This window comes from Abramis brama (genome assembly GCF_963993115.1).
Source record: "Abramis brama genome assembly, chromosome: 16".
Classification (NCBI taxonomy): domain Eukaryota; kingdom Metazoa; phylum Chordata; class Actinopteri; order Cypriniformes; family Leuciscidae; genus Abramis; species Abramis brama.
Genome location: NC_139978.1, coordinates 7,987,673 through 8,014,412, shown reverse-complemented (window position 1 = coordinate 8,014,412; position 26,740 = coordinate 7,987,673). Strand labels below are relative to the sequence as shown.

Here is a 26,740-nt window from a genome sequence, read left to right as displayed (position 1 = left end):
GGGAGAAGAGCAAAAAGTGAGTGTGGTTAAACAAAACTGTATTTAAAAAATAACCCCCACACACACATCTGGGTGCTATACATTTTTTTTTTAAACTCACCCCCCCTTTCCACTCCTAAATCATCTGTGCCCTTTCCAGGAACGAGTTCCTGGGGAGAAAAGCAAAAGGTGAGTGTGGCTTAAGCTAGCTCTCCTTCTGAGGAACCGAGGGTGAAGCGAATCAAGTAACACAGATCTGGATGCTGAAAAATAGAAGAGAGTGATTGAGCAAGGATGCGTCTTCTCTGCCCCCTTTCCATGCTTCCCCGTCTTCGCCTTACTCCCTCATTGGGGTACAATACGTTTTTTTTTTTTCAGAGGGAATTTAAAGTATGGGTTGGGAGCCTGGCTCTTGTGGCTATTAGGAAAACCTCAGTCTTGTGGCTAAACTGAGGTTGGGCCCACTCCTCGTCCGAAAAAAGTGAGCTATAATGCTTACTAGCCCGAGAAGCAGGCTCGCTAAAGGCTTGGGGATGATGCATCTGAGCTTGCTTAGATTGTTAGCTTGAGAATAACAAGCAGGCATTGGTCAGCATGGTGTTGTTGACCATTGATGTTTTCTCTTTGAAGAAAATAACAGTGCCTGCACTGCTGGAGGTGGAAGCTTGGAAAAATGAGCATCGGCATGTTTATGATTTGCATGTAGATTTTTGCTCTTAGAGGGGGCAGTTGTTTGAACGTCAGTAGATTTAATCTCCAACTGGCTCCCTGTGCAATATCAGAATCACTTACTTAGTCAACAGCCCGTGGACGCCACTACAGCAGCAAATACCACAGATGAAAGCTTGATTCAATTTATTGTTGGTTGTTTTGTTACACTGGTCCCAAACGTATTTTGGATACTTACATTAAGACGTTTATTTTATAGAAAGGTTTAAAACTTTAAAATGAACCCAAAATGAGTAAAATAAAATCACTTCAACGCACATTGAATGACTACATTAACAACACTGGCTACAGTAATAATCAGCAGTGAAATTTATTGATAAGCATGAAAAATATATAAGCAAAAGTAAAAACAATGTGTACATGTGTATAAATGATAAAATGTGCACAAAAAAATGGCAAATCCGCTGTTATGAAGCTCATAGAGTTAAACAAAGTTGCTTTAAAAGTTCACTGAACATTGTTGAATTAATTTTGAATAACTTATGTTTATGACCAATTCATTTTTTCTTTCCCCAATGAAAATAGTTCCACTACGGCCAAAGCCCAAGCTTTGAGTGCCGCCAAGAAACACATGGACTCAAAGCCTGTGATAAACACTGAAAGTCGGGAATAAACCGTGTATTATAGCGAATCGACAAGGTTAAAGTGTTTTTAATCACTCCTCTCAAGTGCCATTCTGATTTTTTCAGTTCCCGCTAATCAGTCACCGCTCGATTTTGTTGTGAGATAAAACAAAAAACAGTTTTAAAATAATATGTTCCTCGCTGCAGTCAGTTTCAAAGTTCTCTCTCTGCTCTGATTAGTTTTCTTGTATTTTCCACACAAATTCATGCCATGCAGCGAAAAATTCACTTAAGAGAATTATTTTAACTTGTGTGACGTGCCTGCTCTCTTTTACATCTCAATTCAACCCAGCACTGTTGGGTTACTGATTACGAACAATTATCAACCCAAAGTGGGTCAAATCAACACAGCTTCCGTACCTAACAGTCTCAACCCAGCGTTTAGGTTGAAAAAATAACCCAGCATTTTTCAGAGTGTACAGTTATACATATTTTTTTAAATCATAAGTCACATGATTTCCCAGGTAACTTTAAATGCTTGTCAATTTGTAACGGCTACCCAGGAAAGTAGTAATACTGGTCCTTTTTTGCTTCTAATTATTTATAATATTTATATGAATTATTATTTATATTAGGCCTATATTATTTATATGAATTGTTATTTATATTATATCCCTATTTTATATATGTATATTATATACATGTAAGCAATTATATTTTGACAATTAATATAAACTTTTAGGTTAAATTTAAATTAAATATAGAAATAAATAAAAACTTTATCTAGTTCAGTCAGCTGATTGGTCCTTTACATGGAATCTGCAAGCAATCAAATCACTACCGCATGGTGCAAGCTGATTGGCCTCTGCTGATCCTGCAGCCAATAGCCGCTTTCCGACCGGAGGAACCTTTTCACAGTTCCTAGAACTATTGGCTAAAGTACCCGGATGTCAGCGTGTTCGCACTGCAGGAACTAGGAACGATTTTAGTTCTAGGAACTCCATTTGTAGGAACTAATTTAGGTCCTACTTCAGAGTAGGGTCTAAACCAGCACTATAGGAACTATTCGTGACGTTAGTGTACGCTGATTGACCGAACGCACGCGGAACACCAGCACCCGCCATTTTTAAAACAGCTAGAATGTAAACACACACATATTATAGTCTATATATTTACTCCATAAACTAACTATACAAACATGGAAAACAGTGATAGATGGGTCTCTAAACCTTTATGCTAAAGAGAAAATCCAACGCAACTTTGAGGGGACCAAGCCAAACATGATTATGTTTATCTGCCCAGCTAGCAACACTGGACATCAACCACACGGCATAGGCTAATAACCTTTTTTCATATACTGTCCACTTTCTATAACAGTTCTACCTAATAAGATATTAAACAGTACTGTTAGACAGATTGCTAACTAATAAACACAGAGAATGCAAGCATTGTTTGCTCTGGCGTTCTCAGCGCCGCCAAAATAAAGGTCCGTCGCGCCGTCAAAATAAAAGTCACCATGCTTGCGTCACTCCCTTACCCCTCCTACCAGTTCCTATGGCCACTTGGCCAGTGCGAACGCAAACAGCAAAACCGAGTTTGGGGGAGAGTAGTTCTTAGAACTGTTTAGAAGTGGACAGTTCCTAGAACTAAGTTCCTATAACTACTTGGTCGGAAAGCGGCTAATGAGATTGATTGCTCAGCATTCAAATTATCTGGGGCACGTTCAAGTTCAAAACGGTGCGCAACGTTTTGCTACGGTTTCCGGCTTGAACGTCATGTTTCCTGGAAACGGTGTGCACCGGTGTGCAACGGGGTTTGAGATACGTTTTCTCTTGTTTGGTGGGTGTGTCAGAACTAAAGTCCAATCAGCAGCAACATGTATATAAAGCACGTGGTATTAAAGTGAACTCGCACAATGGGTTCAAGGAAAGTAATTTACAAATGTGTTCGATGCAGCTCGGTATACGCAACAGCTGAGGATATTTAGAAGACATGTTTGTCGTAAGTTTTATTGTAAAAATATAGGATATCAACATAATGATGTAATTGTTTATATTGTTAGCTTCATTGCAAGTGTATGACATTTAGTATAGAAATAAACAATGGTAATTAAGTGCTTTTCCTAAAAATGAGAAAGAAAATACAGGGTATTAAAACATTATGAACTACAAATAAAGTCAGTATGTGAGGCTAAATAGATGTGTTTTAGTCTGAATTAGGTAAGATGTGCTTCCATTTCAGTTTCAGCAATCCCTTCGCTCGATTGGGATGTTCTCTTTTGTTCTGGGCGGCAAGTGCAGTAACTGTAACATCGGGCATATTTTGTAGTATTAAACACATATTTATACCGACTTCATCAGGCTCCGAAAATTCTTCACAAAGAACACAAAGAATGGCCTTCTCAGCTGCCATAGTTGCAACTCTTGCGTCATCAGAACAGTGTGTTCAACGCATCACCGTTTCTGTTTAAAAAACGTTGTGCAACGTTTTGTCGGGGCTGAACGCAGCCCTGGTTTAGTGTTTTCTGTAGGCTAGTCCAGGGTCTATATACCATGATGGTAGTTGAACAATCTACTATTACAATTCAAAATAGCAACAGGGTTTATTAACAGAAGCAACTCTATAAACTTTATAAACAACTCGAGACACAGAGTGCATAGCAAACACCAACAATACCGGACAAAGACAGAAAGGAAATAAGGAACTTAAATGGATAGTTCACCGAAAAATGAAAAAGCTGTCATCATTTACTCACCCTCGAGTTGTTTCAAACCTGTATAAATTTCTTTGCTCTGTTGAACACAAAAGAAGATATTTTATTGGGTTCCTTCAACTGTTTGGTTACCGATATTCTTCAAAATATCTTCTTTTGTGTTCAACAGAGGAAAGAAATTCATACAGGTTTGGAACAACTTGAGGGTGAGTAAATGATGACAGCTTTTTCATTTTTGGGTGAACTATCTCTTTAAATACTCAATGATAACGAACCCAATAATAAGCAGCTGCGATAATTAAATGAATATCAATGGTAACAGATGACTGGCTGGAAAACTAAAACAAAGGAAACAGGAAACAGACGATAAACAAACTAAAAGTAACTAAACATAATTGCGACACAAAAATGGCAGGATTCAAATTGTGTAATTCCAGTGGGACCAGCCCCCGCCGAGCGGCTGCCATTGAGATGAATGGGGATGATAATGATAAGCTCTCTCCAGGTATTATAGACCTCCTTGACTCAAAGAAATGGAGCGATGTTTTGATAGAGTGTTAGATGTGATAGAGCTATCAAATGACTGAATATTAAACTGGAAGAGGAGGTAAGTTTTTATAATCTAAAGAAAATTACACCTTTAACATTAAAAGTGTGCCAAAATAGAGATGATTATTGACAGTGACTGTCTGTTTATGTCTGCTTGCACACTGTTAAATTTCCTTTGAGCTTGAGTAATTGAGGTTTTCTGTGATGAGTAATTAGCTTTTTTTTTTTGCATGTGGATTAGAAAATTATCAATATGGTGTCACCATTTTTTTCTCGGAGAGCTAATCCATAAACTCTCAGGAGTGTAATTATTATAACCATCTCTGCATCTTTGTCTCGGTTCCGTTGGCTCCCATGAAGGCTGTTTGGGGGGCTTCTTGCAATCACTGCCTCCCTGGAAATGATCATTTGGTTTTCTAGCTGTTATAGTGGCTCTGTAATTTCCAGTAATTGCATTCGAGGCATCTTGCTAAGGGCAAATGTATAAATGCTACTGTGCAAAGCTCTACAGTGTTTTACAGTGTATGTACATCAGCTCTAATGCCTACTGGGTTAGACTTAAGTACCAGCCTTACGGAGGAGGATTTTATTGCTCAGAGGATGCTCCTTCACAACTCAAAAAACTTAAAGATCTCTACTTTATTTAATCGTTATTAACTTTGCCTCAGAGGTAAGGTAAAAACAAATGAGACAGTTGTCATTTACTGTAAGAATGTTGAACTGTAAGGAATCTGGATAGCAGTTTAGTTCATTTACAGTATGCTTCAGTTCCTATTAAAGGAATAGTTCACTTAAACATTTAAATTCTGTCATTTATTAAGCCTAAAAACCAATGAATTTCTATTTCCATATAGGATTTTTTATGGAAGTCAATGGGGTACATCAGCTCTTCAAAATATCTTCTTTTGTGAGAAAGAAATTCATACAGGTTTGAAACAACTAGGTGAGTAAATGATAACAGAATTTTCATTTTTAAGTGAACTTTCCTTTAAGATCTCTGACATTTCATTGCAAACTTTTTATCTCAGCAAATCTGAGCACAGTTTGAGACATTGTTGAGATATTTTCTGAAACTCTAGTGGAGATGCATGCGAGTCTGGAAAGCAGGAGTCACTTCCCACAAATTGGGTACAAATTGGTGACAATTACAGTATGACAATTTAAAATGACTTTTGTATTTTAATATATTTTAGGATGTAATTTATTCCTGTGATCAAAGCTGAATTTTCAGCATCATTACTCCAGTCTTCAGTGTCACATGATCCTTCAGAAATCATTCTAATATGCGGATTTGATGCTCAAAAAACAATTATTATTATGAATGTTGAAAACAGCTGTGTACAATTTATTTCCAGGATTCTTTGATGAATAGAAAGTTCAAAAGAACAGCATTTATTTGAAATAATAAAAATGAAATAATAATTATGACTGGCTGTAATTTGCGAGTGAGTTTATCCATCTTCAGTCTAGCTCGCTAATGAACAACAATTACACGTGTCATCATAAAAATGAATCTGTCGAGTTACAGATAGCAGTTAATAAGGCACTAGCAACATTAGCAAATTGTATTTGTGTAGAGAAATCAGGGCGACAACTTAGCGGAGCTTCCCAATCTTCAGACACAGACGATACACCCAAATGTCCCACAGCAACAGAAGAATAAAATAAGAACACAGGCAGAGGACAATGTCTCTGTAGACACAAACACCACCACACACTTCTACTGGATCATGAGTAATGATTGAGTGGGAGTCTATATTTTATTTTAGTGCCCCTTTATATGGCAGTATTAGGCCTGTCCTGTCTCAGTGGACCTCCTTTTTTACCTTTATTTATATAATGCTTTATACAGTACAGGTTGTTTCAAAGCATGTTTACAGGGATAAACAGGAGTTCAATTCTGCTGTAAAGCAGCTTTAAAAAAAACTAAATAAGTGTTGATTCACTTCCATTCAATAACTGCGTAAAGATCATTAAATGTTTTTTGATGCATTTGATGTTTTGTATTGATTATCTTTGAATTGATTATGTAATTGGCATGATATATTTACCTGACATAATAAATTGTTACATTTGGATTTATTCTGACTTACTCTGAAATGATTAACTTTAGTAGATTACGTTGTATCCATTGTTACTGCAAATCTGCGTCCAGGGTTAAGTACAGTACATCCAGATCTAAGCTTTAAAAACACTTCAGGTTGGTACATGGACACAGACACAGTTTTAAAACATGGAATTCGCTGTGGTCCCGCTTATGCTTGATTTATGCAGGTTATCAAGGTGCTGATGGACAGAACATTTACGCACAGGAGGCATGAGATGTTCGAAGAGTTGCGTTTCATCGCTGAATTTAATAACAGATAGCCAGCACTCTTTAGAGGGAAGTCTTTATAATGTAATGTCAGCTGTGATGAATTACTTGGATGATTATTGTATGCAATTCCAAATTATAAATTTAAGTCCTTTCGATGTAATTCAGGTAAATGCTGTTAAAGAAATACTGTAAGTGTTGGTGTATGATAATATTGTAAAGACTCACAAATTTATCAGCCAACAACCTGATTTGTCCTTTTTGATCATTTCTGAACCCAGCTCCTCAAAAATTTCAAAAAGACAGGAGGAACAGCGGCACAGAAGATCAGAAGCATCCTATCAGTTATGGATCTGGTATGTTCTGCTAAATTCATCATCATTTTAAATCCGACAATAATTCACTATAGATTTAAATAGTATACCCAAAGATGAAAATTCAGTCATTGTTTACTCAGCTTCATGTCACCGAATCCCTTTTGTTTTTCGCTTTTCTAACTAAAAAGGTGAATTATGGCCAGTTTGACCTGCTCGTTTCTGTCCATACAATAAGTCAACGGTAAGATCCTGTTCTGAAGCTTCAAAAGTCACATGGAATTGAACCTTCGGAAGAAGAACTCACCATTGACTGTCATTGTAATGACAGAAATGAGCAAGAAAAACAGGTCAAAATTAAATTTCCTAGGAAGAAAAAAAGACTTTGGGACAGAAAAAAAAAAGACTGAATTTTTGGGTGAAGTATCCCTTGAAGCTTGGTATACAAGCTCTGGAATGTCAATATGTAATGATTTAGTTTTAATTTCAGAGCTTGTTCGTCGCTTTACCCTATTTCTCAGCAGCATCAGATTTGTGATTTATGCACCTACAATTGGAACAGCTCTGACATCCAAGATTATTTAATAGCTTTTCTGTAGCAACGCTTTTAGTTTAGAACCACTTATTAGTTTTCTTGTACTGGTTCTCTGAATTTTGAGGCTCTCACAGATGCAGTTGCACATGATAATTTTTTTGGCTCTTGTAGAGGGGTTTAACTTTGGGATCATTTGTGTTAATTCTTCTGAACACTGCTTATTTGTCTCATTGTTCAGAATGACACCACTGGGAAAACGTGAATGCATCCTGAAAGCACTTGCCGTTTACCTGGACGAGGGCCCCGCAAACCTTGTGAAGGAATGCATGGAAAATTAAAAAAAAAAAAAAATTAAATTATTGTATGTTTCTCTAAAACCAACTGCCCCTTTCACTCCTCATCTGTTGTTAATTGTTTCTTTTTGTATTTGACTCTTTTCTTTTAGGATGTTGAACATTATGAAGCCCTAACCTCGATACGCAAGACCACCCCTAGGAATCTATGTGGTCAGACATGAAGGGGCAGAGGCTACAGACCCTTACAAAGATGTTGGCATCATGATTTAAGGCATCTAAATACATAACAACCTGAACAATGTGCAGATGTGTGTTCTTCGTAAATGCTTGGTCTTATTTACGCCTGAAAAATAAACTCCTGTAATCTGAGGTCAGGTCAGGTCCATTTCTGCTCTTTCTATAATGTTGCACTGTTGACTGTTACAGTACTTTTGTTTCAATATCAACCATGTTACATTCCTTTGAATAATAGTCTTGTTTTTAACAACTGATAAATTTATACACAGAACACATTTATACGTTTTTGATAAATTCTTTCACTTAGAGAATGCTGCAGCTCGTCTTGTCTTCAACGAGCCAAAAAGGGTCCACGTCACTCCTCTGTTCATCTCTCTGCACTGGCTATCACTCGCTGCTCGCATCAAGCTCAAGGCATTGACGCTTCCTCATAGATCTATCACAGGCTCAGCTCCCCCCTACTTTCACTCACTCCTACCAGTCTACATCCTTACCAGAAGCCTACGATCGGTCAACGAGCAACGGCTCGTGGTTCCATCACAGAGAGCCACAAAATCACTTTCCAGAACATTCTCATTCACAGTTCCCTGCTGGTGGAATGATCTCCCCACCCTCATCCAGAATGCAGAATCCCTGACAACATTCAAAAGACAGCTGTAAACTCATCTCTTACGCGAGTACTTAACCTCATAAAAAAATAAATAAAAAAATTCTCCTTTTTCCTTTAAATCCTCGCTTATCAGGCTTATGCTACTCTGAACAATGCCTGAACTTCGTAATTTGAGCCCTTCTTGCGTTGTTTCTTGCCTCTACAGGGTGACTCGCTTAATTTAGTCCTAATTTGTAAGTCGCTTTGGACAAAAGCGTCTGCTAAATGACTAAATGTAAATGTAAAGGCAACATGCTTTTATTTTTAATTATTTATTATTTAATTAACAATTATTTTTCTTGAAAAAGTGAAGGCAGTCTTTACAGAGTAAATATTTTGTACATGTTCATGTTGGAAATGTTTGTAAAAATGTAAACAAAATTGTAAAAAAGAAAAAGTGAATGTATTCATTGAATAAACTCATGAAACTTGATTATTTGTTTTGGTTGAATGTAAAAATATTAATTTTAGGATAATTGAACTTAACTTAATTGTTTTGGACAAAATGTTAACCTTATTCAACTAAACGGCGTTGGATTAACCTTATGCAATTAACTTAAGTTTATTGAAATAAATAATGTTACATAAATCCAACGTAACCCACCTGTTGACATAAAAAAGTTAATTAAAGCCAACATATCTTTGAGTGTACTAGGTCTCAGGTTAGATGGAGCGTGAGGCACATCTGGTGAGATTCTAGATTCCTGACTAACTGCTTGACTTTAACTAAATTGTTATGCAGGCGCATAACAATTTAGTTTAGTTAAAACTATAGGGGAATAGATCAAATACTATTGAAGTAATAGCAAGCATTGGAGTGGCATTATCTTAATGTACTAGCCATAACTTCTGGTTATTGTTTGGGCTTTAACTAAGTTGTTATATAGGCGACTGTAGGAGGCTACATGGGTACCTTTTCACAATAGCAAGCTTTGGCGGCACTGTTAAATTGCTTTAGCCATAACCTCTGGTTTATTGATCAGACTGGCGAGTTTGTGATCGTGGGCCCGCATTAAACGGCCGGTGAGAGAACCCTGTGCGACTTTGGCACCCGAGTGAACGAGGATAATAAGAGTAAAGAGTTAAATAGAATAATCAAATGTGCTGCTAAACTATTATTTAAATGACCAATAACCAATTGGCATTCCAACCTAAATTCGAGGTCGTGATAAAATGGAGTCAGATAAATGTTTAATTGAAATTAAATTACTTTGTCACGCTGAAAAGACAGTAACACACACAAACCTTCACCAGCTTATCGGAAACTGTCGTCGGACCGATTGGGCGGGCCTTACACAGATGAAATGAACATTAGATGCAGTAAAACTTAAAGGGCAAGTATTTTAAGCAGTTTCTTCCACAATACTATGCTATGTCACATTTACTATAGTGCATGATTTATAAACTAATGCATTTTGACGTTTGCATCACATAACCAGCTCCATATTCAAAATAAACTGAAAGTTAACCAGGTCTGTTTCCCTGACACTTTGTTAAATGAGATAAAAAAAAAATAATAATAAAAAAAAACTCATTCAGTTTAAAGTCCTATTTTGTATCCTTCCCGCATAGTGTCTTAATCTCATTGCTGTCTAGAGGAAACATAAGACACGTTGAAGTCACAGCAGGGTTTGGAAGACTGCAAATGCAAATGCACACCTGAATCCCATATCTATAAATGGTTCAGCAACCCCTGGAAGTACGAAAAGTAAAATCTATACTTTAAATATCCTAATTCATCTTTCTTCCCCTCTTCCTGTATCCCTCTTGTTTTTCCACTACCCATTTTTTTAATATCTCTTCATCTGTATTTAATAATCTTTCATGTCATTGTCTGTCTGCATGTTATTTAATCTTTTGAAAGGTCATCATTGTCTTTATATGAAGGTCGTTTGTATTAAATTATGAGCTACTTTTCAAATGATTTGTTTCAGGAGTTCCAGAGATAATATCCTCCGACCTTTCTCTCTAATCCTTCCTAACTCTGTTAATCTTTATAGAATCTCTTCATTATTCCCATATAAACTCTAAGGAAACACATTATAGTGCTTATAAACAGCAGTATCTTGCACTGATTTCCAGAAACTCTCCGCAGCCTCATGTGGTCAGGGAGAAGGGAGTCGATGTAGGAAGACATTAAAGAAGAGAAGTCATTCATTATGAAATCATGACTTTATCAAGTTTGGCCTGTAATTGCTCAAGATGGCCATATCAGCATTGCTAATTGCTGTTAGGATTTGACCATTATTAGGGCATGTATGATAACATCTAATCCCAATGTTCCATGCAATCAAAATTGATCAGAATTGTATTCAGATTTATGGAAATGTATGGGCGGTCTCATAAAGTTTATGCTTTGTGCACAGATTTCTGTGCATTGCTCAGATTAAGGGGATGTTTACACGACACGGTTTTCAACTAAAAACTTAAAACATTTTATGCGTTTTGCCTGTTTGTTTACACGAGTTTGTGTTTTCAGGCACCCAATATGCCGTATATTGGGTGCCTGAAAACACAAACTTGTGAAAATGGGTTTCAAAGAGCAAGTTTTTGAAAACGGTCTCCGTGTAGACAACAAAAACGTGAATCTCTGAAGACGATGACGTCATGTATTACGTGTTCAGTCTATAGTGTTTCATCGCCATCTAATGGCCTGGCAGCAGAATACAGCGTTTTTAGTCGTTTTCGCGGATCCGTGTGAACGGGGATCGTTTTGATAATGGTGTCGTCTGTACGCGGAAAACTCAAAGGAAAAACTTCTCCGTTTTAAACATTGTTGTCGTGTAAACGTATACCCTTAAACATGATTTTTCTAAAATATGAATGAGAAAGTATGGATAATCAAGTAAATATAAGTTGCTTCAGTCCAGTAAATGTTCAACTCATTACTAATAATTTAAAAGTTATTCTTACATTTACATTTACTATTAAAAATTAGTTTTCACAGCAACATGAACCACGACCTGAAGGGGGACGTTTTTACAATCATTTAAAAAAGACTTTTACTAGCTAAAAAGTATAAACTATCAATCAGATGTAGGCATGTAGTAGATTGTGTACAACAGGTTTTTCTGCAAAGTTTTGATTATGTTAAAAATGTAGAGGCCTAAAAATGTTGTGTATTAAAACGGATCCAGTAGGCTTTACAGGGTTAAAAGTATGTCCTTCTTAATACTTCACAATTTATATTTGTACTGATTTGGTGTTAAATTTTATTCACCATTAAGTCATAAGGAAAAAATCTTCATCTTGCATACATGAAGCTCTCTCTTGGAAATACACTTGACATTTAGCTGCAATGGCAGATGCTGTCAACTAACACTAACACAACTGTCATAACACCAAAGCACAACATGCTTATTCAAAACAATAATTAAGCTAAGCTAATTATCCAAAATTCTACTCTGTTCCAATTCTGACAAATTAGCAAATCAAGTTTATTCCAAAAATCAGGTAATTATCATTGCTGTGTGTTGTGCATTAAAGTGCTTATGGGATGATTACCAGTTACAGAAGACACGAGTCACATTTATGTTATTGTGGTAGGTGCACCACACAGACAGCTATTGAAAAGGAAAGCATGCATTTCAAAAAGAATATCACAAATGATAGAAACGAGAATTTCAACATTCCCAGACATCCTCTCCAGATAACAGGCCCTTCTGTTTGATTTCTAAGCCTTTGAATCTTTGCTATGGACTTTCTCTTTTGCTCTCAAAGCACCATGCTTTAGGCTTCTCAATGAGACACTCTTGAGTTACATAACCATGCAATTATAAGCACCTAGGCCGCATGAAACATCAGAATCATGTCAGCCGCCTCTACACTTCTGAAAATGAAGTTTACTAAAGCCGATCAAGCACAGAAACTTGATGACTCATGAATAAAAAAAATCTGAATCCTGACACTCGGTGACTGTCATGGTCAAGATTAAGAGGGACTAACAGATTTAATTTGTTTTCAAAATGGGCTCTGGTTAATCCCAAGCAGACCCTGAGTGAAATTATGGGAAGGTATTGACACTTTTTTTCTTCTTTTTGCTGTTTTCTTGGTGTCATATTTGTGCCTGACAGTGTTAACGTTGAGAAGAAGGTAAAATTTGAGGTTGGCATTCAAGCAAAGTTATGAATAATGTATGTGTGTGTGTGTGAGTGTGTGAGAGAGTGTTCAAAATCCTTGTAAATAATCCCAAAAGGCCACTGGCTGACCAAACAGACAGAATCTAAAAAATAAATAAATAAAAAGTCCTGATGTAGACTGTGGAAAGAGGAAATATCTGTTTATATACACAATTATTATAAATTTTTTTTTTTTGATTAAAGAATAAAAAGTATTCATGAAAGTATTCATGAAATCTTTTATATGACTGTAGTTTTGTATAACTAAGCACATAATCTCTCTCTTCAGAGGGAGTGTATTCACTGAAGTGTTTATAGTCGAATCATTGTCAACAGATTTTCTTTTGAAAAAATAAAAGTAACTCTAATGTGTTCCAAATGACAATTATTTTTTCAGCCCCACATTTTTCAGGGCTCCAAAGTTCTTCTAATGAAATCTTCTAACGATCTTTGATAACGAAAAGAATAGGGTGATCATTTCTGAATGGAACTCTCTCTCTCTCTCTCTCTCTCTCTCTCTCTGTATCGCATCTCATCCCTCACTGACGCATATACAGCACGCATCCTTTTATTCTAAATATCTGGATAGAAACAGCCAGAAACTCCATCAAAAATGCTGCTTTTAAGCGGTTAGCGGTACAGTCTTTGTTAGCTGTGGCTTGAATGGTTCTTGTGCAGATTTAAATAAATGCATAAACAAATAAACACATGTAGCCTACATTTTGCTAGAATATGAATGTGTGTGTTATCACCTCTAGGTGATTGCATTCATTCTCAATAACTGAACGCAACTTTAGCAAAGACCCCTTACAATCAACTCACTTTAGCTATCTGTTAACGACGAAAACATGCTTGACTGTGCGCAGCGCATTACAATATTGAGTTCTGATTGGTCGATTGCTGTTATTTATAGTTTATTAGAGAATTTTAATGTTTCATTTGCATGATAAGTTTTACATAATAGATACTCAATACTATTAATCTAATGGGGGATGGTGGATATACAGATGTTTATTAAAAACTTGAGTCCTGTGGATCTCTATAGGTCTCTGAGACTTACTATCTCCTGATCTTAACAAATCAATCCTGGAGGTGTCAAAGATGAGCACACTCAACCAGAACTGTTCAGCCCAGGGGACTTTCCAGTGAATACTATCTTTGTTCATTGTTTTTCTTTATCTTTATTGGAGTTTCTGAAGGGAACATGCATTAGGTTGCAGTGAATCATAATCATATGACATTAACAGTAGTTAAAATCAGGATACGGTATAATTTATGGTGTTAGCTGGCCTCATGGAGCCGTATTTCATACACAGAAACACCATAACTGTTAGACTCAAAGGCTATATCGAAATAGCACACTACCATCATACTATTTTTGCTGTATGCAGAGTGTTTTTTGCAAATTTGTGAAAAATATTATTGGACTATGCATCACAAAGCATCTCAAGTTTCTCTGGACACTGTGAATGCCGGAGCCAAAGCCTGTCCCAGAACTGTCTGACTCACTGTCACTTCAGACATAAAGCACCCACTGACATTTGCAAGCAAACAAGAAGTTCGTCAGAGTGTTCTGTTTTGCAATCTACACCTGTAATTTATCACATTTAATAAAAGCATCTTCCGTTTCGATTTCAATTTTGCTCATATGCCCTGTTCTCTTGAACACATGGGATGGAAACCCTGCTTTATATAATTTGTTTTTGCAATTTTCTGATATTTTGCATTTCTGAATTGTAGCATATTGGGCTTTGCTTCACATGAAGGAAAAAAAAAAAGAAAAAGAAAAAAACTCTAGGGAGTATACTGTTTATACTGTGCAGTAGGCATTTTAGTATCCCATTCAAAACACAGCCAGACTCTTAGTAAGTTCTACCCAGAAGCCCATAATTGTTTTAAATCAGTAACATCAATGTAGCCTAATGTATATAATCAGCAGCACTTACTGCAACTGAAAGCCCATTACAACAAATATTTCTCCCACACACTGCCTGTAAGAACAGATCATATTTCATCCATAAATAGCCAGAGGTACCCCATCATGTGTTTGTCAGTGGACAGTGAGTTCTCCTTGTCTCCACACACCACTGAACCGAAACTTTCATTTGGCTGGTTGGAGATCTATTCAGCTTCTTTTTTTTTCTACCATGCCCTCATTTATAATACGATCTCTAACTAAAAGTGTTGTTTCTTATTATTTAAAATCCTACACTGAAATGTAGCTGAAATGTATGCATGGGTGATTTTCAGCGATTTCAGATGTGATCTGAAAGTGATGATCAGAAAGTGTTCATTGGTTCAGATTGAAGTGGAAGCTACATCATCTATAGACACTGCCTAAAGAGGTTGTCCTTCAGACTTTGACACCAAGAAGAAGTCGGTAACACTTTAGAATAATGGTCCGTAGTTAACAAGTAGCTATGCAGGAAGTAATAGGTAGTACTGCATTAACACCAAACTTAATACTATTAACTAATATGGAAGCAATATTAACTAAGCAGTAAGTAATATCTAATTTAGTACAAAGGTAGTTCCTTGGTAGGTATTTGATTATTACTAAAGAAATGTATCCTCACTGAGAACTACTTGTGAACTAAGAAAGAATAACCAATTAATTACTAATCACAAAAGTAACATGTCTAAAAAGTGAACAATTGTGGGTTTTTTTTTTTTTTACTCTTAACATGGTCATAACATTTCAGAAGCTTGTGCCTCAAATGGGTTCTTAGTGGAAACCAGTTTATGAATATTATATTCCCCCAAATACATTAGCTACAGGTTGAGATTGTGACTACTATTCTTGCCAAAGGATGGACGCATGTTCTCTGTTTATTTCAAACTTAAACATAGAATAATACTAATAATGATAATTTGTTTAAAATTTTAAATAATTAGGAAGTGATGCTGACACTCATGATTGGATTAGTTCACTATTATGAGCTCTTGAGTGTCAGTTTAATATGTCTCAGACTCCAAAGACCTACCTTTATGGTACAGTAGCCGCCAGAGGAGGACTTCTCTTTAGGATATGAATATAAACATTGATGTTCTCTTGTCAAAAACAATTTGCATCCTTAATGAAGAAATTGGCTGCATTTATGTTGCGATAATCGCAAAACCACATCTTCCAGATTACAATGTTTGTTAGAATATTACTAGTGCCTGTACAGTATGTGTTAAATATAAAATTAAATAACTTGTATTACTTGTGAAAAACATGCTAACTCCTCACTAATTACTCAAGCGTTACCTTGTTATCCCGCAGGAACCACTAGTGATGTGGCCCATTATTTTAAAGTGAAAAACATGCTAACTCCTCACTAATTACTCAAGCGTTACCTTGGTATCCCTTGTTAACTACTAGTGCAGCCTGGTCTCATTGTAATACGTAGGTATTAATACGTAATTTTCTCAAAGATAGAAAACATACTTTTTTGTACGTTTCGATGCTGAAACGTATAACGTTAATATGGACGTATCTGCAACGTTTAAACGTAACATTATTACGATTTTACAGCTAAAAAATGTAAACTATTTACTAATATTTCATATCATAACGATATCTGTATAATTTCCCTTTTACCATATTATAGATTATAAATGTAAGATCTCTTAACCCTACTCCCACACCTAAACATACCCATTTTATTGACAAAATTAAAAGGATAAAACTTAATGGACAGATATGTGTAGGGAAATGGCAGTTTTATTAACAATATAGCATTAAAACATAGTAAAACTAATACTACCCCTACCCCTAACAATTTCTGTAAACTAAGTTACGTAGGCTAGAATTATAAAGAAAAACAACAGACAGGTATAATCACAATCATTTATTTATTGAGAAAATATCAAAACCGGTACCAAAAGTTGTTCACATGACGATGTGTCGCAGTCCTCTCTGGCAGTATTGTATGAGGTAACGTTACAGAGCAGAATATAAATTATTAATCCATGAAAATGTTAATCCGGTTTCGGTTGCTGTTCGCTCTGTGAAGGCGCGCGCGCTTCTCCAATTCAAATTTAGTACACCAATTTAAACACGGCATGTCGTAATCTGTGACGAAGCATGCGAGAGCCAATAAGCGTCTGATATCACTGCCGTAAAACATGTCGTAACGTTTCGGGAGAAGCGGAAATGGAGATGAAGATCACTGGATAAAGGGCTGAATTTGGATCTGTTTCTTGCAAACAACGTATGGATTCTAAAGATTTGGATTACATCAAGCTAATAAAATTGATATATTTTGTGAATTTATGTTGTGTTTTAGTGTATTATGGGTCTATAGGAGAAAATACCTTTTGTGTCTCACAGTAAATAAAACACAAAATGGTTAAACGATTAAAGAAGGTATTTTTAAGGTTTTAAAGTGTATTCTTGTTTAACACCATATAGGCTAATCATCCGAAACGAATTTGCAGCAGAAGGCATGAACAGAGCGAAATGTTATTATTTATGAGTAACGTTAAACTGTATTAATAAATGTGACTGAAAATTTAATTGATAAGACAAATGCAATAGAGTCAAAACATTAATTTTGAGTAATTAGTGAGGAGTTGGCATGTTTTTCACTTTAAAATAATGGGCCACATCACTAGTAGTTCCTGCGGGATAACAAGGTAACGCTTGAGTAATTAGTGAGGAGTTAGCATGTTTTTCACAAGTAATACAAGTTATTTAATTTTATATTTAACACATACTGTACAGGCACTAGTAATATTCTAACAAACGTAATCTGGAAGATGTGGTTTTGCGATTATCGCAACATAAATGCAGCCAATTTCTTCATTAAGGATGCAAATTGTTTTTGACAAGAGAACATCAATGTTTATATTCATATCCTAAAGAGAAGTCCTCCTCTGGCGGCTACTGTACCATAAAGGTAGGTCTTTGGAGTCTGAGACATATTGAACTGACACTCAAGAGCTCATAATAGTGAACTAATCCAATCATGAGTGTCAGCATCACTTCCTAATTATTTAAAATTTTAAACAAATTATCATTATTAGTATTATTCTATGTTTAAGTTTGAAATAAACAGAGAACATGCGTCCATCCTTTGGCAAGAGTAGTAGTCACAATCTCAACCTGTAGCTAATGTATTTGGGGAAATATAATATTCATAAACTGGTTTCCACTAAGAACCCATTTGAGGCACAAGCTTCTGAAATGTTATGACCATGTTAAGAGTAAAAAAAAAAAAAAAAACCCACAATTGTTCACTTTTTAGACATGTTACTTTTGTGATTAGTAATTAATTGGTTATTCTTTCTTAGTTCACAAGTAGTTCTCAGTGAGGATACATTTCTTTAGTAATAATCAAATACCTACCAAGGAACTACCTTTGTACTAATTTAGATATTACTTACTGCTTAGTTAATATTGCTTCCATATTAGTTAATAGTATTAAGTTCGGTGTTAATGCAGTACTACCTATTACTTCCTGCATAGCTACTTGTTAACTACGGACCATTATTCTAAAGTGTTACCAAGAAGTCTTCTGAGAGAAACCACAGAGAGACTGACAATCACTTTAAAGAAGCTACACTTTTAAAAATAAAGGTTCTTTACTGGCATCATTGGCTCAATGAAAAACCTTTTTCCATAATGTCCTAGAAAATAGTTATTTTAAGAACTCTTTAATTAATGTTTTTTCGTGGAAACTTAAAAAGGATCTTCTGTTGAATTGTTTTTGCATTGCATAACACTTTTTGGAGCCTTTATTTTTTTTTAAGTGCACAGAGTTCAGTAGCAGATAACAGAATAAAGATGCACCAGTAGTCAGAGAGGATCGTACAATGGATATCATTCAAAAATAATCATGTAAAAACACATCTGGTGTTTGCCAAAAAGACTAATAATGACCTATTTAGGAAAGGACTGTGTGGTTATATGAGACAAAAGCCGCGTTTCCACCGCAGGAACTTTCCCCAGGAACTAGGAACTTTGGGCTGGTACTCGATGTGTTTACACCGCAGGAACCAGGGTCTAAATGAAGTTCCGGGTCAATATTTCCCCCTCCGATAGTCCCTGCTCACGAGGTAGTACTTTTTCAAAGTTCAGGAACTTTCAGGGGTTGTGTTCACGCCGCATTTTGGTTGGATGACTCCACGCAGCATTTTATTTATTTTTAACCTCCCTTTTTAAAAATCTATTGCTGTTCGTGTCGTGGCTTCATGCAGTAAGAGTTGTCTGTCTGCAAATATGGAATTTAATTAAAAAAACTGGTGGACTGGCGACGAGTTTCAGGCTTTATTTTGTGGAAGAGGAAACTTTCTGCGCGTTCGTCCCAGCCATCTCACGGTCAATGTCCGCAATAGCTGATAACATACAAATTTTATATCTAACGTTAGCATTACGAGCTTACTGAACACGCTTTATCAGTGCTCGTCTCTTTTCTGCCACAGCTTTTATTATTAAGTCATTATGTTTACACATTGTCATCTATTGCAAGGCACTCCAAACCATGTTATAAATTTACTAACAGGATTGAAATAGCGCTTTGAGGTTAGTAACAAACAACTATTTACAAGACTGTCACTATTTATGATTGATAGACGGGGTTCAGGCTTTTTTTAAGCGTATTTGCGAAAGAGGGAATTTTTGCGCGTTCGTCCCAGCATCTCACAATAACTGATAACATACGTTGTCTAATTTTATACGCATACGAGCTTTCTGAACACGCTTTAGTATCAGTGCTTGTCTATTTTGTTTGTTAATTACCTCGTTAGTAAACCAATACATAACTGCAGCACAGTTTGAATCTCCTCCATACTTATTATAAATGTGGAGCTCAAAACTGATTACTGTCCGTCGCAGACTGGGAGGAGCAGTTGCGCGCAGTTTACCTTCCCGGTACTTTAGACCGCGGTGTAAACGCAGAAAGCAACCGGTCTGGGGCAAAAAAAGTTCCTGGGAAAAAAGTTGTTCCGGGTAATTTCGGTGGAAACGCGGCTAAAGTGGATTTAATCACAAATTTAAAGCAATGTGTGGTGAAAATCTACATCTGGTTTTTATCAACTATGGACAGTGGTCCAGGCTAAATTAATCCTGATCCCACTACAATTGGGGTATCTAATGGGGTGGTGTGTTGCAGTGGTTAACGCTCAGGGTTGGAAACTGGAAGATTTTTGGATCGATGCCCCCAAGAGGTGAGCCATAAGTCAACACCATTGTGCCCTTGAGCAGGGAACTTAAACCCCGGTTATTCCAGGGGAACTGTCCTTGTAATAAGCTCATGGCATCATTCTGTGGTGACATCACATGAAACAGCCGAAACAAAAGCAGCCCTGGTCATGTGGAAATGCATTATATTACAAAAGTGTACATTTAATTTATATATTTAAAAGTTTGGGGTCAGTAAGTAAGAAAGTAAAAAAAAAGAAAATTAATACTTTAAATCAGCAAGGATGCATTCAATTGATCCAAAGTGACAGTAAGGACACTAAAATATTTAAAAAAATATTCTATTTAAAATAAATATTCTTTTGAAATTTCTGTTCAAATATTCCTGGAAAAATAAGTATCATGTTTTCCACAAAAAATATAAAGGAGGAAAACGTCTCGGTTACTATTGTAACCACCATTCCCTAATGGAGGGAATAAGATGTGGTGTCGAATTCTGACATTAAGGGTTGCACTTGGGAGCCTCAAACACCTCTGATACTTCTGCCACTCCTCCAGACATACAGCTATAAAAGGAGCTAGCATGCATCCATTCATTCAGGTTTGTGCTGAGGAGCGAGAGTGTGTCCTGGCCATCCAGCAGGTAGTGGCAGGAGGGACACCATGTCTCATTCCCTCCATCAAGGAATGGAGGTTACAATAGTAAACGAGACATTCCCTATCTGTCAGCCACTTCTGTGTTCAATGCTGACATCAGGGGTTCCTTTGGAAAATGGCACAACTGTTGAACTGAGTTACGAGGTTCTGGCGATGCATATGTTGACACTGTGTGCCGGGTAACAAGTGCACATCGTAACCTACCAAGCGCCCTAAGTAAGCCTTATAGTCCTTTGTACCATTCGGGGACTGAAGGACAGTACTTACATTGGGAATGGGTTTTAGCCAAACTTCCTTGACCCTTTCTGTTCTTCTTTTTTTGGGGGGGATCTATAGCTGATGCAGACCATAGCATTGAGGAAGTGTTCTTCCTCCCAGGTGGGGAGGTTAGTATGTGGAGAATACATCACATGGACCCAGGAAGTACCTCACAAAAATGTCCCTGCAATAGGCCCTACATGAAAGGGGGAACTACAACAAACGATTGGGGGCAAAGACGGAGATCTGCATAGGGGAAGTCACAGGTTTACCGTTAGGGAAACCGTATCATGGACAATCCATCATGGGTACCATCTGGGAATCACTACATATGGGAATCTAGCTCCAGTATACAGGCTGACCGAAAGGGCATGCTTCACAAGCCCTTGTCCTGCCGTCAAATTCCTCCACCGAATTTGATTGCCACAGGGGTCTGACTAGGGAACTCATGTGGACAAAAAGTGCACGTTATCGCGCTTAGGGGAGACAAAAGGTGCTGTGTGCAAGTAGAGCACCCAGCCAGTTGTGCGCAGTTCCCCTGCTCGTACCTGACAACATAAAGGATGAAACTGGCTCAACCTGGAGATTGTAAAATCTTGCGGAGGTATTAGGTGTCACCCAGCCCGTCACTCTGTAGACGTCTGTTAGAGAGGCGCAGTTGGCTAGCGCCCAGGAGAATGTGCTCTGACTCCAAAGGGGCAGGACGTTTCCCTGTGCCTGATATGCCAAGGCAAATGATGGAAGTTAGTGCAGTCAGGAACGCCGTCTTCAATGAGAGGGCCCTTAGCTCGACTGACTCCAGTGGCTCAAAGGGAGCTCTGTGTAGGCCCATCAAGACAACAGAGAGATCCCATGATGGAATAAGGCATGGATTGAACCTCCTGGTGCCTCTAATGAATCTGATGACCAGGTCATGCTTCCCTAAAGACTTACCATCCACTGCATAGTGATATGCCGCTATAGCGGCCACATACACTTTCAGGGTGGAGGGGGACAGCCGACCCTCGAACCTCTCCTGCAGGAAGGAAGGCACTGACCAGACTGCCCATCTCTGTGAGAAGAACTCCAGTTAGCGAACAGACTCCACTTCAAAGCATAGGCAAAGCACTGTTGGTGATAGCCCACTCAAGTCTTCCACATCCCATCTAGGGGCCAGACGTGGAGGTTCCAGAGGTCCACTTTAGTCAGACTGGGTGGGAGCCCAGTCGAGTCCTCATCCGATAACTCATCCTCATCCCGAGCCCCCAATGAGAAATCAGGTGCAACATGTGACACAACATCAAACTCATCCAGAGGCTGAGGCGACTCCCTCTCTAACCAGAAAGGAGAGCCATAACCGCAACATCGCCGTGGTCATGTTCTCGCAGTTAAAACATGAACCATCCACAAAAGCTTTCTCAGCGTGTGAACGACCTAGACACATGAGGCACCACTCATGGCCGTCCGAGGCTGACAGGTATCGACCGCAACCAGAAACACACAGGTGGAGAGACATCTTTAAAAAGACGCTCTTCGCCTGTGTTTTGCTCTTTCAGAGGAAACTGCTCTTTTTTTTTGCTGAAGCTCTCAGGGGAACTATATTCAGATGAATCAGCTTCCTAGCAGAGGTGAAATGGCAGAGCAATTGCTTCAACACCACTTGGCTCCGAAGAACAAATTTGAATAATTGCGCGCAATCTCCTTTTATACCCGTTTATCCGGGGGAGTGTCGCATGCAATTCCACTCGGCAATTTTCATTGACCTTTTCTGAAGTATCAGAGGTGTTTGGGGCTCCCAAGTGCGACCCCTAGTGTCAGAATTCGACACCACATCAGATAGGGAACTATATTCAACACTGATAATAAGAAATGTTTCTTGAGCAACAAATCAGCATATGATTTCTGCTGAAAATGTTACTTTGTCAAATACATTACAAATACGTTTTAACAAATATTAAAATAGATTTTTTTATTTATTTAAATTGTAATATTTCACATTACTGATTTAACTGTATTTGTTAGCATAAGAGACTTTCAAAAACATCTTTCTGACCATAAACTTTAGAACGTTAGTGTATAATATTATTAATTTAAAAAAAATGTCACACCACAGAACTATTTGAGAGACTATAGCACCTAAAATACATGAATATTCATTCACGTCTTGATGCTGTTAATGTCTATTTTACTTGTCAGTTACCCACAAAAGTCTCCCAAAAGCAAACAGCATATTTACATTTCTGTCGGGACCACTATCGTCAAATACGATTGACAATTAGCATACAGTTTGGATTGGCGGGATGGTTCTGTTTTTGGCATGAACTCCCTGCACATTCATGCAGCCTAGCATGGATAAGAGCAGGGAGAGCAGCAATAACCCCCCTTAGGGGAAACAGAACAGAACCAACATGAATGTATTGCTGATATCATTAATTAAAGATTTTAAGTACAACATAATTCGAGAATTTATTCTGATTCAAGGGGAATCAGAATACCAAATCCTGACTGACGACAGGAGGAGCTGGGGATGGAGGAGGGAATTAGCTCCTGAGAAACGCGATAGCTGCTGATAATACTGAAGCGATTAATACTGAGCTTATTTATGTATACAGTGATAGGCGTCAACGTCGTATTCCTATAGGTAGTGGATCAGCTGAGAGTCAGCTGATGCGAGCTTGACTAACGTGACCTGCCAGATCTGACGCTACGCTTGATAATTAATGTAAAAATAATTACTTTAGCTTTATACATTTTATACATTTTTAAAATAGTTGTTAAAATATTTTGTAGCAAAATATCATATTACAGTAATTCATTTAGAGATTACGTGCTTTAAAAAATTAAATCTATAACAGATTACATTTTAAATGTAGTATATGTATTTAAGTAAAATTTGATTATTTGAAAGCCTATAATACTTGTATACTCGTATGAACATTCACATGTTGCTTGTATTTCAAAACAAGTCTGTTGCAACATTGCCTATCTATTACTGAATGGAAGACATTAGATTCCAGAAGAGCTAATTACTCTCTTCTGTCTTTTGACAAGAGAGATTTGCTTTGCCTATAACCGCCATCTTCACACTCAATAACATTTAGATCAGGATATAAGTAGGGTTTTGAGCTCTGAACAACTGTTGGCTAAATATAAATCCCTCAAAGTATATTGGGATAGGAGATGGTGAGGCACACACGTCAGCAGTCAGGAAGCAGTTTGCTATCATTGTTTGTCACAACGTCCAGGCTAGATGCCAAAATGTCCATTCATCTGAAGGAGCATGTCATGTGGAAGTCATTGCACAAAAAAAAAAAAAAAAAATTTGCATGACAAGCTGCAACATTTGTCTATGGAATTCAGCACAATCCAGATGTTTTGTGATGCCTTTTTATCAACAACTTTCCACACTAAAATAATTTTTTTGTGGATTTTTAAGGCTCTGAACAAGGCCATAATGATTAGGCTTCACACAGTAGCAATTAATTTAGAATTATTCATGTATGTTATAAATCACTTACACACACTACAATAACACTGAAAACACTGAAAATTCAGCCTTGCCATAACAGGAATACATGGCATTTTAACATTTTTAAATACATTTTTCTTATTTTAAATTGCAATAATATTACTGTTTTACTGTATTTTTGATGTATTTTCAATGCAATAATTCAAGGTTATTTTTGCTCTGCACATAAAACAAATAAAGCAGACAAATTGCATCAGGGAAACTCTGGAAGGTCGTTGAAGTGTCCGGCCCTCCAATGCATCCCAAAATTGGTCCCAGAGGAACTCTGAGTGGAAAAGCCTCTGATTTCAATAAAACAAGCTACAATAAAACATTCCCACATGCCAGCTCTTCTGACACTCCAGGTTTGGCTTACCTTCCAGGGAGAGGCTGGATTCCCTCAGTTGCACTCATGGAGGCCAAAGGTGATCCAGGGCAAAGCAGCAGCGAGAGGTGAGAGGATGTGTCGGTCCTCAGACTGAGGCAGAAAGAGCGCAAGACTGGAGCTTGGAGAGACTGCGCAGAGCAAGCCAGCGTCTGACACGCATACAGACACACTGATGGAGAAATGTGGGTCCACACTCACTCACACACACACACACATCCACACAGGAGTAAGGACAGTTCGGACAGACAATTGCAGAGATGTGATGTGTATTGGGCTTGACTCACTTATTCAGGCTGCACACACAAACACTCTCTCTCTCAAATGTTTTTCCCGTATGGTATGAAGAGTGGCTCAGTCCAGAACGCTGACAGTCCAAGCATGGCAAGAAAGACACTGAGACTGAGGTTGTATACCTAAACAGCATGGTTTCTCTCACTTTCAATCTTACTCTCTCGCTCACTTTTTTCCCTCCCCCTCTGTATCTTTTCATCCTAGATATATACATGTCTCTCCACCGGGTCCACCCCTTTTTTTCCTACCGTTCTGCTTTTATATGTCTTTCCTTTGCCTCCTGTCGCTCTGATTCGCTCTCTTTCTACTGGGTTTAGTGACACTTTCCCTGAACTTAGCATAATTCTTTTTGACAATCTTTGCTGCCACACTATGTTTAACATGAGTATGGGATATAAACATACTGTATGAACATATTCCATATATAAACATGTTGTTGAAGTGTAAATCAAATCATTATAAAAATTATTTGGTGCCAACTGCAGTTAAATTATTAAATAGACAATTCCAAAACTGTTTGGATTGTTGCAGTATTTTCTTCAGTTATTGTGTGTTATTGTATGTATTATATGTTATGTTATATAAGTCCAATGTTGTGCACTGGCTGTGTCATTGGTTGTCCAAGACAAATTTCCCACAAATGGGACAATAAAGTATATTCTATAATAATGATAAAAAAAGAAAGATCACAAAATAAAGTGCAGTACACTCCCACTTAAAAGTTGGGGGTTGTTAAGATTTTTAGATGTTTTTAAAAGTCTCACCAAGTCTGCATTTACTTGATCAAAAATACAGTAAAATATTGAGAAAAAATATAAAATTATTATTATTTTAATATAATTTAAAATGTAATTTTTTACTGTGATACAAAGCTGTATTTTCAGTATCATTATCCAGTCTTCAGTGTCAAAAAAAAAAATTGGTACTGACCGCAAACTTTTATGTATATATATTTTTTATTATCAATATATTAATTTTAATCTTTTATTTTGTGACATTAATGACAAATAACCACAATAATTTTTGCAAATAAAATTAGCATAAATTAAGCAAATACCATCATTACTACAATTTTACAAACTGATAATTTAAATAATATATAATTGTTTTATTTACAATAAAGTAATTAGAATGACATTTTGTTGCACTACTGCAGACTACTATTCATTCTTTTGACTTTTAGGATTTTCCAATATAATGCGGACATGTTTTTGACTGTTTTGGTGAGATTCACCCATCTCTGATGTAATACTAAAATGAACATGATGCCCTGGCTTCAACTTGTTTTTGCATCCCAGAATGCTCTTAGATAATGGTCAAAATATTAGGATGATTTATTAGTATAACTTGTTAATCTTAAAATATCAATATACATATTAAAATGTGCAAAGGTGGACAGAACCAGACATGTTTCACATGACCAATGGCATAATGACATATTCTAATTTATAACCCTCAATGATACTGCATTCAATATGCATTTCTGCAGGAATGGTGCATTCAATAAGACAGCTGACTCACTTGTAATCATTTTCCT

At 37.0% G+C, this 26,740-nt stretch overlaps 1 protein-coding gene across 1 annotated transcript in view; it reads right to left on the bottom strand.

The window, feature by feature from the left end:
• opn7d (opsin 7, group member d) overlaps positions 1–25,627 on the bottom strand; it is an 85,872-nt gene extending 60,245 nt beyond the window's left edge. The window contains exon 1 of the mRNA XM_084138798.1: positions 24,901–25,627. The gene's annotated coding sequence lies outside the window, so the exon portion shown is untranslated. The remainder of the gene's footprint in view (positions 1–24,900) is intronic.
• Positions 25,628–26,740: the final 1,113 nt, after the last annotated feature.